Source organism: Drosophila innubila (assembly GCF_004354385.1).
Source record: "Drosophila innubila isolate TH190305 chromosome 3L unlocalized genomic scaffold, UK_Dinn_1.0 0_D_3L, whole genome shotgun sequence".
Classification (NCBI taxonomy): Eukaryota; Metazoa; Arthropoda; class Insecta; order Diptera; family Drosophilidae; genus Drosophila; species Drosophila innubila.
In genome coordinates, this window is record NW_022995376.1 from 17,302,557 (window position 1) to 17,320,692 (window position 18,136).

An 18,136-nucleotide genomic window follows, 5' to 3' on the forward strand; every position below is an offset into this window, starting at 1 on the left:
TAAAAAGGAGCATGCGATGGAAATGAAATAAATTCCAAAAGCCCCAATGCCAGATGCATTCCCTACGTAATATATTTATATCAGTTTGAAGGCCTTGGAATTTGGCAGCTTGGTTGGTAAGCGTGTCCTTTAAAAAGTAGCAAAATTAGCTACAAAAATTAAAGCTTGATTGACAGCGCACGAGATGGAAAACTAACCTAATTTAAGGAACAACCAGATAAAGTGAAAAGTTGTGAAAAGAATTGAAATGAATTATCGAAAGACATTCGCTAAATTCAATTTATCTATATCTAACTATAAGATATTTAACTTTAGTCTGAATAACAAGTAATATATCTATATTATCTATATCTCGCACTAACATTATATAATATTCCAACATATATAAATATGTATACGATTATATAATAAGATCAAATCATTAACTTAAGTTTAAGTCTTAAGTAATTGCCATTTTAGTCAGTTTCGTATTTGAAATCAACCAAAAATCTCTTTAAAATGTATGTAGCTTGAAAGATTTTGGTGGGCTTTATTTCAGTGGCTCATCTGATTTTGTTATTTACTTCTAGTCAACCAAAATCAAGAAGACCGTGTGGCCTAATGGATAAGGCGTCGGACTTCGGATCCGAAGATTGCAGGTTCGAGTCCTGTCACGGTCGAATACAATTAAAGTTTTTTTTTATTTCTTAAATAACATTTTACAATTTTTTTATTTATTACATACATTTTTATATTTATCAACTAACTTTTTTAAATTTAATCTTGTTAATTGAGAGTAAACGACTGCCATTTCTTACAATATTAACAATGTCAGGCATCAGTGAAAGGTCAGCACGAACAGGCCAACCTCTATACCTATATACCTGTCAAGATATTGCCTAGCAAATGGAAGAGCACGGCAACAAATTGTGGTGCAGTTTAAAGGCCAGAAGCAGTGGCAGAGTAAGGTACTGGAGCAGAGCCTTCACAGGTCTCCAGGAGACCCTTGCAAGAGCATGCAGTGAAAATTTACGGCATTGCTGCATTGACCAGGGCAACCTGCATATCAATCACCATTCAAACTCAATAACATGGAACGCTTGGCGCATGATGCAAATAAATTGTTCAACTTTACACACTTTAATGAAGTTCCCATTGGAGCCGCCACTCACATGGATGTAATGAGTTGAGGGGGGAAAGCAGGGGACAAGTGCGCTAAATTTAAAACGTGCAACAGCCAGTGGCCATCGATTGAGTTCGTGTTGAGCTCGGTTTTAATTAAACCAAACGCGCCCAGTGTATTGATGTGTGTGTGTGTGTGTGTGTATGTGCGTGTCTGTGTACAGAGAGTACACAGTGTACCACATATGCATATTTAACATTGTTTGAGTGTGTTTGTGTGTGGTGCATGGCATAGTAATAAGTATAATTGAATCATTAGCGCGTGTTGCGAATTGTATGCATTTAATTTCAATAACAAAATCCTCTGAAGCTCTCACCGCTTCCCCCCTCCTGCCACCACAACAATTGACCAATCGCTGGCATTTGAAAGACTTTCCTAATCAAACATCATCAATGCTGCATTAATTGCACTGCCATTGGCATCAGAAAAGAGTGTGAATATGGGAAAAAGAGGGAAATAAATGCTTCATGCATGTGACCGAAATGCATTGCCAGAGAATACAAAAAAATAATGGAATCACAGAGAGGCAGGGAACGTGTGTTATGGTCACCACATTCATAGGCCGCAAGTTTGATTGCCTTTTGTGCCGGTTGCCTCGCCATTTCCACCTCATCTCCGCTCAGCAGTTTTCCATCTTCTCCCGGACTCTGACACTGTTTTTGTGCAATTTCACGCTTGTTTGCTGACCGGCGACCAACTGACCGCAAGCAAAAAGAGGCAGCATGAGGAAATGAAAGGGTGCTGGTCCCAGTGGGTGAAGGGGAGCGTGGTCACAGCCTCGTTTTGTGTTTTTGTCGTGGTAGGAGTTCGCTGATTAAAACAACGTTGACATGCAAAGTGAAGTTTATGCGGGACTCTTCATATCACGATATGTGTTGCTTTACTGTGATTTGACAGTTAAAAGTGCTGACAACTTGTGCAAAGTGTTTTCAAATGTAGCCATTTGAAAATAAAATGAAGATACATTTGATGGTTTCCATTAAAAGCTTTATCATGTTTGTCTATTAAAATTGTTTTAATAACTAAAACAACCATCATCTTGCGCTGAATACGAATTGTTGATCAATTACGAGATTTATTGAAGCAGCCAACTCGCATTGAATAGTTTACAGACCTGTCAAGCCGAATCAATTCAATTGAATGAAATGTTACTATTTTTTGTTGGATATTTGTTGATAAAAGCTAATTGAAAAACGAAAAAAATCTGAGAGACTACAGTCAATTTTTAGCATTTCAAAAATATAACGAATGTGAAGTTTTCTATTAAAAATAAGGCGATTAGCAGCTCACACTTAAAAGAAACATTTCAAAATGCTGCTAACATGCGCTGAATAACATTCAGAGAGTTGGCTTTGCCAAATAAATATACAATTTGGTATTCAAAGCTTAAAGTGAACACATTGGTCGAGCTGAGCTGAAGCATTTTAATACTAAGAAAATATTAAGATATAATATGGTAAACTTAAATAGCTCTGCCATATTTGCTAAGGAAGCTAAGAATTAAGCAAATCAAAATACAAACAAATCTAAATAAATAATTACTCAAAGTAACACAAAACACATCTATTCAACTAAATAAATATTTTGAAATGAATAGAAACTATATTTGCACAATTACTATTGTTCTTAAACTGTTGCTAAGTCAAAGCTTAAACAAAGTTAATCCCGCAATAAATAATTATAAATATATTTATTAGTAAGCTGGCAGCTGTCTGCATTTTATATTCATTGCACAATTTCTATTTACGATTCTCCACTTAAGCTTATTTTAATCTTTGTCTAATTCAAAATAAGTCAGCGCATAAACGAGTTGAAAGTAAACCTGTAATTGTGGACATATTAAAATCACATTCCAGTTGAATTTTTAAATTCCTGCCACATGACCCACATACATGCTCATATATCCTATATTTGTATTTTTTTATAGGTTTGCATGTGCGCATTTCTCATAGATTTTCCCACACTTTTTACCAAGCAATGCGTGTGCGTTATATAGTGCGCTAATTAACGTTTTTGATGACCATTTACTTGGACTAAAGGCCTTTAAAAGCCACTCAACCGCAAAATCAAAACCTCAAATGCCAACTAAATCATGAGAAAATTAATTTTGCAGCAGCAACAACAACAACAAAAACAAACAGAATTGCATAGTAAATTAAGTTATATACTTGAGCAAGGGATGCTGCAATAGCAGCTAGAGATGAGAGAAGAGAGGAGAAGCACACAGGTAGTAATGGGCGTGGTAGAGGGATGGAAAGGGGTGATATTTCTGAATCTAATTAGTAGCTAAAAAGCTTTGCCAACGCAGCATCCTGGCAACCAAGTAAAGTGAATCTGCATGTCATTTATGCCTGGACATTTAGTGCTCCGGGAGTTGGCACCGGATGCCCCACGGGCCATGGCTGTTCAGAGATAGAAAGAGACAAAGGGAGTGCAAGAAAGAGAGAGAGAGGCAAATTGCAGTGGCTGCTTAATGTATTATTGTTAAACTGCAGCATTTGATTTGCTGATTTATGCGGTTAATCTTGAATCAGTAGGGGATACAAAGTTGGACAGAGAGAGGGACAGGACAGAAGGAGAGAGAGAGAGAGAGAGAGAGCCACACAATAAAGGACATTTGCTGCTTTAATCACAATTCAAAAGCTCTTATGGGCCACACATCGAATTTGTTGCATGTGCTGGTTAAATTGCCAACAAACGCACAAACAAGAACAACAACAAGGATAACAACAAGTAGACGGATTACAGCCAAGTAGAATGCCAACATGGCAATACACAAAGCGGTGCTCAGATCTGCCCAAAATTAGCATAAGCGTAAACATTGAGCAGATCCTTGGGTTTGGGACATGTCTATTTGGAGTGTGCCTGTTTGTGTGTGTGTGTGTGTGTTTGCCGATGTGGGCCAAGTTAAGCATTTGGCACTGCATTAAATACACTAAATTGAGCATATATTTGCCGGGACAACGCACACAAGCCCCTGCATGAATACACAGTCAGTGTATGTTAATTCAGAAGCATCCGATTGACAGATTCTACAAGAATCTATACATACATATGTATTTTTTTGCCAAACTTACTGCAGTTACAGATAGCCTTTGCTGTGTATTCATGCAGGGTAGAACAACAGGGAGAGAAAGAGAATGAGGGACGAGCATTGTCTAATGCCAAAAGCAAATAAAAATGGTCGGCCAACAGATGTGTCTTTGTATGTGTGTCTGTGTGTGTATGGATTTGACAACATTGGGAACTGGAAACGGGCTAATGCTCGCTTGTGCGTAGAAAATTTTGAATTTACATTTTTATTTCTCGCACAGCAGCAGCAAATATGCGACACATGGCAATTGAGGCTATAAGTTAGACCCAAATAAAAAAAACTAACTTGACGAAGCGTGCTAAGCCAGCAGCTTAACAGCTATTAAATACCCTTTAAGTCAACCAAATGTTAAACTAATAGGATTTAATTTAAATCCTTTAAAGTAGATAATTGTCTGTTTAAAAAAGGTTAAATTTGTTATGTTAATCTCTTAAAATTATTAACTATAATTGCATTTAAGTTTATTATAGCTTTAAAGTTTATTAATTGAAATTTAGATTTTTATAACAACATTTTATTCTAATTATCTTTCATAATTTGAAGCATGTAAAGACTTAGATAAATTCATTATATATTCATTTTCTTTTTTCTCAAGATAACAGGAAAGTTTTTTGGGAAAAAAATTTATTTTTAAAAGTTTATATTCCTAAGCTTATTTTTTATTATTTAAAAAAAATTAATTTTTTAGTTCAAGCTAAATAATTCCCAATAAATTTTAAAATTCTGCCAAAGTCTGATTCAAAATTTCATCTACATAAACTTTTATGTTAGCTTAAAAAGTTCTGCAAAAAGTTCTTCTGTATCTACTAACTTATTTAAATGGCCATGGAAAAATGTAAAAAGCTATCTTTATAATTAAAAGAATCCCAAAAAATATATATTATGTATTGTATGATAAATGTCATTCATATTTAAATGCTTTCTTTGCTTATTTACTAAAACAATTTCCTTATTATGATAAGCTGATAATTGTGAACAGTTTTGGGTATTTGTTAGTGTATAGATTAGTTGATTATGTCAAAAACATATCCATAATTTCAAGTAACTGAATGTGTGTGGAATAAGCTCAGCAAAAGCAAAAGCAAAGCGAAACTAAAGCCAAATCATTGAGAACTTCCAAGCCGCATCATTTATTCATCACACACATTCAGAATGAAAGCTGGAGCCAGGCCCATATATTATTGGCACCCCTAAGATGATGTCCATTGAAATTGTGTGTTGGTCGGCAAGTCGGTCAATCATGAAAATTGTCATAAATATATATAAGTTGTACTTGTATGTATATATTTGTTTTTTTTTGACTTATGAGGACTGTTTTCAGTTCGATATCAAAGTTCAGGACATTGCAAAGTGGCGGTCTAGGCTATCTGTACATTTCTCTAAAGTGCGGAAGTTCCTTCTTCTCTCTTTTTTTATCTTTTTCTTTGAACTCATACATAAAAACACCCCAAGCACAATTACGTGTGTGTTTTAGTGTAAGTTTGTAGTTCTGTGTGTGTGTTTGATATATTTATGTTTATTTTTCAGGCTTAGCCACAGAATGTCAATCTGAAAATCTCTGAATACAAACTCGTTGTTGCCAACATGTGACCTTTAAAACTTTTTGATTCGTTTTGCATTTAATTTAATAATTTAAATAGACTGTGCAAATTGCTTTCTCAAGGTTCTCAAGACAATCGATTGTTCAATGTTTAATGAGAACAATAATAAGTAAGAGCAAAGTACGTATGTTATAGAGAAGAATACTCAACTTGCAGATACCCAATATCGAGGAATAAATATGGCAAGAAAGCGAATTAAGCATCTATTTATGGTCGATCCATTGTTGATTAAAATTAGACATCCATGTCGCATCCTGCAGTACATTTCCCTTCTGACAAACTTAATAGACTATAGTAAATTTTAACAACAGGGTCTAAAAACTTGTAGAAGCGATCAGATGCTGCTTCCTTTTAAAATTATTGAGCAGCATATATGGTATTGATATACCCTTAACAAGGAAATGAACATTTAAGGCATGCTCAATCAATAATTATTTAAAAACAAACTTTGATGCCATATTTTGAGGACCAGAAACATGAGAAACAAACACATATACATACATCACATTCGGAAAATCATATAAAAAAAGTAGAGCTGTAATTGAACGTACAGTTGCTCCTTTGACTACTCTCAAATTTGCGGTTCATACAAAAATCATTCATTAATGCTGTGAAAGCAACTATCAATAAATTGAGTGAGATAACAAAAAATTCGCAGAAGAATTTAATTGTTAAATTGAACAATTCAGTTAAACATGAAGTCAACTTGTTTGATTGATGAATTAATTAGATATCTGCTACCAATTCCAATGTTTAATTGATTTCTGAATTGTCATATAGCGCTGAAACTTTTTTATATTTTTCAAGCAACTTAAAGTATTCAGTAGGTAAATATTTTGAGAATTTAATGAAGAGCAGAGAATCTTGTTAGATCTTTTTGAAATGTACACAGAATTCTTTTTTGAGATTGGCTAAGTGACCACAATTATTTCCATGCTTTGTGTGAACATTGTTTATTTTTAAGATGAAACTTTTCTCTTAAAGCCGTGTTGTCCTTTAAGTGTCTGCCATCTAGCCCACGGCTTGTTTACACATTGTAAATAGAAAATAAATGGGCTAGCGATCTAATTTTTATCGCGAATAAAAAGTGCAAAAAAAATAAACAGGAAAGAGGAAAGGAAACTCAGTCCACAGTTTCTTCACCTGTCAGCTTGGCTGCCTTTTTGCCATTGCCATTTTCTTGGCCCAAAGCAGATGTAATTATTTTTAATGAGCACCTGCAGAAATTACACATCAAACATGTTGAGAAGGGAAAGAGGGAGTGAGAAAGAGGGAAGAAAGAGGTTGGCCAACTTATTTATGGCTTGAATGAGTACGGCTATGTATGTATGTGGGTCGAGCTGAAAATACTGCCGGAAACTTCTTTAAAGCCAAGAAAATTCGAAATATTATGTGTCAGATGAAACAATCTCAGAGCAAATATTGTAACAGCATCAACAGCAAAATGACTTCATGGAAAACCTTAATGTTTTTATTAACTAAAGCTTAATCAAAGAATGAAAATTACTGACATATGTGTGTGTGTGTGTGTGTGTGTGTGTCAGTGTATGTGTGTGCACTAATTTAAGGCTTGTGTTTTAATTAAAAAGGAACAATATATTTGCATGAAAGCGCAGCTGACATCAGGTCATATGGCAACGCAGGACATCAGCAGCAGCAACAGCCCCAGGAGCAAAGAGCAATCAAGACAATACTGTGTGTGATTGTGTGCGTGTGTGTGTGTGTGTGTGTGTTTGTGCGTGTGAGTGTGTGCGTGTGCCCGTATAATGAAAGAGAATCACAAAAATTAAATTGACGGATCGATAAAAAATAAAGCAGAGATTTTCATAAAAATGCGTTTCAATCAAACAGGACTACTCTTCTACCAGGCCGGGGCAATCACGTTGCGTAAGCAAAACGTGCGACACCGAACAGGACTATGGCAATGATGACTATGATGGCTATGATGGTCGTGATGGCCTGGCCATGATGGCAATGTCGCCTGACGATGCCTGACGATGAATCATGCAGCAGCCAGTTGGCGCCACATGTCAAAACAATGCAATCCAAGCGTGCCAGCAAAAACAACAACTTATGATTTACAGCAACAACAATTGAAGGAGCTCGTGGGTCAGAGGTCGCAGGGTACTCACGTACTGGCGTGTAACGAAAATCAAGCGATTACTTCGCAGTAATTACGAATTGGCGCCGACAACGTTGCGTATACGCAATGTTACAGTTATACAAAAAACGAAGGAGAAAAACACATCATGGCCAGAATGATGGGGCAAAAGGTGGCAGCACCATTTGATTTTTACCAACCTCAAGCAAAAAGTGTGGGTTAAGGGAAAAATAAATTTATTTGCGTGTCAGGCTAAAATGCGAAGCATGGAAACAATAAAATTGCCAAACCAGCAGTATGAGAGGAAGTGACTGGAAGAAAGAGAAAGGGAAAAAGAAAGAGAAACAGAAAAGTGTGTTGGTGTCCTAAGCAGTTGCAATTAGCATGTAGTGTTGTTTTTGTTCTTGTTGCTGTTGTTGAGGGTCTTAAAGTCTGGGGTAAGCTAATAACTTATGTAAATGTTGCTGCAAGTGATGGCGAAGGGAAGCGATTGCGAGGCTGAAAAGGTAACCAATAAATCGAATGAAATGCTCCTAAGATTTTTGCATGTACTCAATTAATTAATTATTTAGGCAAGCACTTTATGTCGTCATTAAAATCACAAGCAAAGAATAAATTACATTAAGGATTTATTAAAGTGTTGCCAAATAAATTAAATAGCTCCATATCAAATTTAAGCGTTTAATATTAAAGCGTGAAAAAATAAAAACTATTTAAAGAAATTGTGAGAAAATAAATAAAATTAAAATTATTTATAAAAGATTATATTTTCTCCAGTCAAAATTGGCAAAGTCTATTAATTTTTGTTAGAAAAATTAGAGCAAAAGAAAGTTGGCAAACTGAATTAAGAACTAACAACATAATTGGAATTATGCCAAAAAAAAAAATTATTTTTAGCCTCTCATTGCCTGCAGAATCAACTAATCCAGAAATCATAAATCTATACCTACAGATTCGACAAAAGTGCTTCTGATATCCTTATTAATATTGCATTACAGCGATTTCTCTCTTTTTTATTCTCCTTTCCCAAATTTCTGTTTGCCCTAAGCTCCATTTATTTAATATTTATTTCAATTTTATTTATTTAGAGCGCTGCACGAAGCGACTCTACGCAACAACAAAATGTAAACGGGTAAACAACAACCACAAAAAGGCGGCGTAACAACAACTACTCTTACAACAATCGGCAACACTTGTGCCACAATATTCTATGGCGTAACAAAAAAAAAAAAAAAACAGGAAAAGATGAGAAATAGCAACTTTTTAGGGGTGTCTTAGAAAAGTTGAAAGCTGACACCCGCAAACGAATATTTCGGAAGCCAGAGTTGCCAGCTGCTGCCAGGTTGGCAGCATAGTGTATAAAAAGGGTGTGAAAAATAGGGGGTGCTGATTTAGTGGATGGTTTTGCTAAAAGGCCAACCAAAGGTGTTGCCAATGCGTGTTCTAAAGTGCTTAAATTGCAATCTAAAAGCTGTTTGTATCAGTTTGTTTCTTTGAGTGTATGTGTGTGAGGTAAAAGATCGAACAAAGTTATTTCTTGTTGTTATGCACAAACTGCTCGGCAAAGTGATAATGCGCACAAAGTAAATGCAAAGGTGCAACAGCAGAAACAGCAACAAAAACACGCGGCAAGTGCAACAAACCAGCTGTAAGGCTTTTACACTAAACAACAAAGTTAAGCTTGGCAACAGCAGCAACACAACAGCCCTGGGAAGTTTTATGACTGCAACAGACTCCAACACCAACAGCAACAACAACACGAAAAAGCAACAGTCAACTGCGTGCTACAAAATGTTACACAATCCGCACGTGCAACGCGGCGTATGCAGAATGTGTGGCATGAAACGAAAAATGAAGGGAATGTACATAAGTCGAGGTCATGTTCACTCCCAGGTCCCAGCATGCCGATAAATTTGTATAACGTTTAAGTGCAAAAGATGGAATATATGCAAAATATAAATATGAAAAATACCCTTAAAAAAAAGAAGAGAAATGAGAAAAGAGGAAACATTGATCCCAGCAACTCGTAAAGTGCGAAAAGTTATGGATTTGGCAGAAATATTGCATAAACGTAAGGCACTAGAACATGCTGAAAGAGTTATTATTATGCAGAGACTAGCCACTAGTTTAATGGGGGCGCTGTATTTGTAGAAAGTCGTAAGAAAAAAATTAAAGCAATAAAATACGGACTCTTAGCAAAATCCAAAAACTTAAGAATTTAAAAATAAGATGTTAACAAAAATAATTAGAAAACACTCAGTTTTTTAAAATAAGAGAAAAGTATTTTTCTAAATTTCTTTTAATTAATTAATTTTAAAGAATTTCGAATAATTTATATATAAAATTGAACGGCGTTCTTCACAAAATTTGATATCAATAAATTTGGGGCATGAAAAGACTATCGTCACTAGACTTTTACCTCGCAAACTGGTTTGATTTGTAAGATATCTTTCTTTAGATCCAAATTTTTTCTTAATGTATATTGCATACAAAGCAAACTTATGTTTGTGGGTTTTAATTTAGAAACTTATTGCTGACGAAAAGATTACGAGGAGAATGATGAAAGTGTTGTGAAACTTTGCGTTACAAATGGCACTTAAGCCGAATGGCAACGAAAACGACAACAACACTCAGCATGAACATTCGAATATGGGCACTCAGTATGAACATGGAACAAACTAACGGACGGACGGACGGACGGACAAACAGACGGACTTTGTTTGCGTCTTGCAGAGTAAGGCGCTGTTGGAGCAACGCTTTAGATTGATTTATGTAAATGATTTGCCACACTTTGCGTTACATAATAAATGGCACAAAGGCGAACGTGCACGGACATGAAGTTGGAGCATAGAAGGAGAACATAAAAGAAGCACTGCCAGCAAACTAATAAAAAAGTAAGTAAAAGACAAAATAAAAGCGATAGAAAGCGATAAGACAAACGGAGTACTACTACTGCAGCAGCAGCTCAGTTCTGACTGACGTTGGATTTTTGCATGCCACTTAAGCTGACGATCCGGTGAGAGTTGAAACAAAGACAAAGATAAAAGCGGAAGAGGCAGACAAATGATATATGGCTGATTTGCGTGGTTGCCTGGTTGGTTGGCCAATCTAATGTGCATATATCAAGTGCAAAAGTATACGAGATGTTCGAGCTGAATCGATGCTGCCACTCACAAGTTTTGTTACATGCAAAATATTACGCATACGCCGCGTTAAGCTTGACAAATGGCCGGAGTGGGCGTGGTTTTATTTGTAAAGTTATGTGTTGACACTTGATTTAAGAACATGCGAAAACAACATCGAGAAGAACAAGCACAACAACAGGCAAATGTTACGCACATTTCAAATTAAAATGCTGTCGACTAATGGTGCAAACCAAACTCATTTCAACTGTGAAGCAGTCCCCCTCTCTTTCTCTCTCTCTCTCTCTGCTTCTACTGCAACATGAAAACTTCAAAATGAAAATTGCATAACTGCAGGGAAGAGCGAATAGCACTCAGACTCATTCTCCCAATACACAGCTGCAGCACTTGAGGGTCTGCAACTCTGAACAAAACTCGACTCGACGGGCATATTAAAGTTTTATGTGGCTGCGTTGTAAACTACACACCACTAACGAACACACACACACACACAGCTGTAGCACCCATAGATACATATTTGTATATTTTTCATTTCAACATTTTGTTTGGTTTTCAGCTTTTCGAACAAATATCTAAAATTGCTTTGCACACGTGTCGTAAAATTGCTGATGTTTGTATTTTGTGCATGTTGCATGGTTTAGGCATTAGTTTCGTGTGTTTCATGTGGCATGTGGCATGTTTCGGCCTATGAGTACAAGCTCGTTGCTCAATTGCATTCTGCTGTCAACAGTTGCTGAAAGAGTTGCATGGTTGTTGCCATGGCTATCGGGCAATCAATCAGCTACAAAAATCACCTACAAAATTCAAAATTTTTGTGCAGCGCAATTGTTGTTGTTGTATTAGAAATTCCTCAGAGACTCTGCAGAAATTTGCTTTAAGCTCATTATGTTTTTCCGTTGAATATCCATTGAAGCGTGTATTTACTTTTCCTGGTATGCAATATGACTTCAACGAATTTTAACACAAACACTTTGAATTAAACTAAAATACTCACAAAGGGGTTAAATCTGCTTGCAAATATATTTAATAAATTGCACACAGTAAGCTTAAACTGAAAATTTAAGATTAAATATAATAAAATTAAGTTTATAATCAAAGACTTATGCTTTCCTAAATATTTGGCACAATCTGAAGCGAACTCTTGACTGAGCTGTCGACATTTGTATAGCGACTGCTACAGTGTCAGCCATTAGTTTGTGCTCCGCCCTACAGCAGCTGTGATGTGTTTTTGGCATGCAAAACACATTCGACCCACACTTGACCCCACTTAACAGTCAGAATCTCAGTTGTGCCCACACTCAACCACAACTTAAATGGCCCTTAAACCAACCCAATGTTGTATTTGCCTATCTCTGCAACTTCCGACTAAATATAAGCTCCTTTATACGAGTATTTTAGGGAAAACCTCTAAAAATAGTTAGAAGTAAAGGAGTATTTTATTTTGTTGCCTTTATCATGATTGATACACTACTTAGATTCAGGCTAATTGCACAAAAATATGAGGTGCACATGAAGTTCGGTCAGCTTTGGGGGTTGAAGGGCCATTAAGAGCTAGCATAAGGGTATATATACTCGTACTATATATATACACCCCCAGGAAACTGACAACGCCGCTACGGACACGGGCACGTACCATAAAATATACGGATACGGAAACAGGCATGGACATGGACATGGACAACGGCACTCCAACCCTGGTCTCGACTGGTCTGAAACTGGCGCCAACATTTTGCGCTTGGCGCAGACATTAAAATGCTTAAAATATCGATTTATTAAGCGCAAACGAAATACCGTCCAGGTCCCTTACCAAACAAAAGAACCAAAAAAGCAACAGTCTGCCACTTAAAGGGAAAAAAGGCATAACAAGTCGTTAGAGTAGAGTAATATAGAGTCGACTTGGCGATACTCTAACTGGTATTGTGAAACCAAAAGACAAACTTGTAAAAGCTTGTCAAAATACTTTGAAATATTTATAATCTGATAAAAACAAAAAAAGTATGGTAAAAATATACTGAAACTAATTATTTGGTTTATAATATTTACAATTTTGTATATGAAAAATATGGATTGTAAATGAGTTTTAATTTATTTCAATGCGATTTCCTATTTAAAATATAAATCATTATTTAATATTTTTAAACAGATTTCGGAAAGGATAACTATTTATTTCAATATTTAAATTAAAAAGAATTCAAATTGTAATTTACAAATATATTTAGTTAATAATTTTCGTAATTTTCTCTATTCCAGTCTCATGTAAAATCTACAACTTTCCATGCAATGCCAAAATGTAAGCGATTTAAATTTCATTCAATTACTTTTTAAAATGGGAATTCAATAGTGTTATGTATCTGATAAGTTTGTACCTCAACTCCTTTTCGATTACCGTGAACGCATGGGTGTAATTCTGTTTAATGTCCGTGCGCAGAGAAGCTCAAAGAGACAAAATAGTAATAAAATGAAAAGGAAATTGAACTGAAATGGGAGATGAAAACGCATAGAAAAGAAAACACTTGGCTTTATGTGTTACATAGTAAATAACATAGTCGTTATTGCCTTTAATAGCACATGTATAGACTGTAACATAAAAAATGGAGCCACAGAACAATGGCCGCTGTCTATCTACGTAAGTCTGTGTGTGAGTGTGTGTGTGAATGTGTGTTTGCAATATGCAAATGTGTGCGTATAGGTAGACATTTATAGACCAGAAGTTTGGTCGAATGTACGTCAGATTGTGTGTGTTGCATGGTTGCCTTGGTTTTATTTACTCTGACTGGCTGCCCCTTTTGTCTCTCTTTCTATCTCTATCTCTTTCTATCCAGTTTTCATTGCCTTTCTCGATATGCTTTTTGGTAATTTATATTTTTTGCTGCCGACCGCTTAACAATTTTTTTTTGTACCTTTGCAAAACACAAACATAAAAAACAGTAGCGATTCATATCATGGATGAAACATCAGCTCAGGTCTGATTTTCCGCACTGTTATTGCTGTAATATGAAACAGTTTTTTTCTCTTTTTTTGCATTCTTTCTTTTCCAACTGTTTCAACTTTTCAATGGTTTAGTACATTTCTGTTGATCCTTTTTGCTTTTCCCTTGTTTTATTCTGCGTGCATTTTGGCCGCATATTTTCCGGCTCTGTTATTGTTGTTGCTCTTTTGTTTTGCTTCATTTGACATGCAACCGGAACCATTTCGATGTTTGTGCAGGGAAATTAAAAACAAGGTGAGTTTTAGGTTGGATTAGCTGAGGAACGTGTACTCATATTGTGTTGCCTGTTGTTTGCTTTGCTTTAATTCGCTTCGAATGCGCCAAAAAAAGAGTACTCAGATTTACAGGAAATAGTTAATTGTAGTTAAGGGGTTTAGATGATAGTTTTATAGCAAAGAGTGGTGCAAAATGAAAGTTTAATTAGAACGAGAATCGCATGTTGAATTGAGGAAATTTAATTTTTTCATAGGAATTTTTATATTTTAAGGTAACTGGTAAATGAATTTATCAGTCAATACATTAGATCTTTTCAGTATATCGATCATACGCCCTAGTGGCTAAAGTCTGTTAAATTTCAGATATTAAATCTAAGCACATTATTTTATTGGAAATTTAAATGGTTTTGACCATTTATGTTTAAGGCTCATAGCAGGGACTGAATTAAATTAACGCCTCAATATTTGTCTCAAAATCAACTATGTCGGTGCTCAAATCCCGAGCCTACATCATTCAAGACTCTAAGACCATCAGTCAACAAGGAACGTAGCCACACCACGCCCACAAGCACACTAAGCCCCTCCGTTCGCTTAGTTGCCAACCACATCAGGCAAATATGTAAATAACTTTTAAGAAATTAAGCACACAGGCTCAAAACAAGCCGAGAATAGCGACGCCTAAGCCCAGTCAAGTTGAGACAGTCTACTTGAGTTGTGGCGAACAGCAAGAGCTAGGAACAGGTCTACAATGCAATCACTTATACGCACCGTTGCACAGGTCGTCCCAAAAGTTTTACGTACGCATTGAAATGAAACTGACAACAGACCAAAGTCAAGAAAAGTGAACAACGTTCGAGTTCTCAAAGCAGCTTCACCGCAAGCTGCCTAACATTAATTACACTCTTTCTATAAGTCCCACAAACAGGAAACACCTAAAGTCTACTCCAAAAAAAAGAGCGAAATGAGAAGAGAGAACCTAAACCCAAAGCCACACCACTAATGCATCATTGTTCTTTTCCGGGAATGTGAATTGCGATTTCCACGTGAACTGTGCTCCACCAGCATTTTATCTGCTCCAATTGCAGCGCTTGGGGCTCCTCGCTAAGAGACGCACCATATTTACAATTACTCGGCATTTAATGCAAGTGGGAATTACAATGGACTGGATGAGAATGGTATGAGATTGGGGAAGGGTTCTGCTTAGGGCTGAATAAAAGAACTGAGGGGTGCATGAGCCTTTCAAATATTCGAACAAGCCGGAGAATATAGCATAACGAGAGCACAACGAATAATGCATATGCCAAACACCCAGTAAGTACTTAAAAAACAAGTATATCTGATTTCTATACTGATATCAACTTTAGATAAATAAATGCAAAAGTTTATATAAAGTAATTCCAATATTTTAATTAATTTTATCCTTAAACATATTCAGATGTTTCGAAAATTTTTACTAACTGTTTAAATGATCTATCAAATTGCTTAAAATTTTATTTCATATCCCAAATCACTTCCATAATGAAATCCAAGAAAGTTATCAAATTTTTTCAAGTAATACATAATTTTATATACTCATTTATGCTATTCTTAGGCAATTCAGAAAACTCTTTCTTATAGCGAAAATATACAAAGCTCGAAAATCTTTGAGTGAATTCGTATAATCATAAGTACAAATAGGTTTCAAGTACTATAATACGTATATATATGCTACTTTAAAAAAGTAATACAGCGCCTCTCATTCCAATTGCCAGTTTTAAGTCATTGCCATTCAGTATTTTTTTCGACTTAAGTCACCCTTTCTTTTTGCCAAGTGCTTACTCAAGCCTTAAGTACAGGGTATTTCATGGTAAGCCTTTATCGACTTTATTGCTGTCCCATTCAGTAAACAATAACACCGCAACAACAACATTCAAGAATGGCAAGCGATTACAGGACCACGGACTACGGACTACGTTGCACGGTAGAACGATGGAACGGCATACGGCTAAGTGTTTTGCAACGGAAATGCCGAGCTATCATGCAAAAAGCCACCGGCAGATTAACGAACCATGGCCAAGGCATGCCAAGGTACCAGAGGATGCAGATACAAGCAAGTTTGGAAGGGATAGCGAATGATAGAGAGAGAATTCGCCATGGCACGTGACGCAGCGACAGTCCATGACCAAGTGCTGATTTTTCATCCGGCTAAAAGCGCGACGAGGTGGGTAACAGTGAAGGAAAACAGGGCCAAACAGGGGAAAGCAACGCAAAAAAAATAACGACAAAAGGTTATTGACATTGTCGCCAGCTCCCAAACACGGAGCAGCAGGCAGACAACAAAAGGAAGAAGCAACAGAAAGCCAAAAAAAAAATAGAAATAGAAGAGCAACGAAAAAACTGCAATCAGCGAAAATTCAAAAACGCTTGCCAAGAAATATAACCCCAAATCTATAGACAATTGTATATGGGTTTGACTTTCATAATATTACTTTAACGACGGCACTTACAAGCGTATTTTATATGATAATTTTTGTACCGTATCATGATACCAAATTTTTTGTATCATGTTACCTGAGCATGTATCATAACAAAAAACTGCTACATTGTGACACTTTTCTGCTCCCGTCAGAAATTTTCATCGAAGTACATGAAATGTTTATCGAAAGTTGTGTTTGTTATCAATACATACAATTTATTTTAATTTATTAGATAGTTTTAATTTAATTTCCTATCTGCGCTGCTTATAACTTGTATTATTGATAATTCGATTTACCGCTGTTGACTGAAAAATGTAAAAAGCGTTCACCAGAATCAGTAGCATAAAATTTTTGTGATACTTGATCAAGGAGCATGTTTTCTGGTGCATGCGACCAATAAAGCACTGAAAAGAAATATAGTTTAATTGAAAAATATAGAATACTTAATAAATGAACAACAAAAGGGAAAATTAAATATAGTTAATTAGCTATTATTCATAGCTTTTGAATCAAATATAACATTTGTAATAAACTACTCTCTTTTGTTACAAAACTATGCTATCCTTTGTCTTACAGCGTATATCACTTCAATCTCTTTACATTTCGCTGTCAGGAAAAACAAAGCAAAGCCGTTGAAAATACCAAGCTGTGAAAGTTTTTAAAAGGTGGAATTTCCATTTGAGTATTAATTTGCGCAAACACTTGACTCGAAAGGAAGAAAGGAATGAAAACAAGTTAATAAAATGGCTGCAGCTGACTGACGTTACTGGTGCACAAACAATTGTGTCCCCAAGTTGGTAACAGCATTAACCACTGTCCCCTGCCTCAACTTTGCAAATTCTCTTTGGCCATTGGGTTACTAATTGTTGGCAACAACGGGCTATCGCCTGTGCAAACACCTCGACCACCCAAGTGCGTTAAAAGGCTTCCACTTCAACCTAGACTCGAGACTAATTTTTTCAACTCATTCCCTGCTCTTTCTTTCCTTCACCACTTTCAGCATTTAGTTGCAAGCTCAAGTGCATTTAGCCCGATGGCATTTTACTGTTTGCCTTAATTGAAAACTTTGCGCAGATATTTTTCGTGTTTGCTTCCGAAATATACAAAAACAAAAGTGAATTGGAAAAGTTTCTAGTTTTTAACGCTTTGCCGCCTTGCATTTGTTTAGCTCTGCTGAACGACTTTGAGCGGCTTAAAGTTTCAGCGACCAATTCAAACCAACATCAGCCCCTCGTCTCTCCGAAATCCACCCTCAAAAGTTGCTCGACAATTAGTTTGTTTGCAATGAAACTGAACTCGATCCTTTTACTGCATCCTGGTGAAAAGCGCATTACAATTTGGCTGCTGTGCTGACAGGTTTTTGCACGCCAAACTA

At 36.0% G+C, this 18,136-nt stretch overlaps 1 non-coding gene across 1 annotated transcript; it reads left to right on the top strand.

Moving 5' to 3' along the window:
* Positions 1 to 586: 586 nt before the first annotated feature.
* Positions 587 to 659, top strand: Trnar-ucg. The gene has a single exon. It is a non-coding gene; the product is annotated as a tRNA-Arg (tRNA).
* Positions 660 to 18,136: the final 17,477 nt, after the last annotated feature.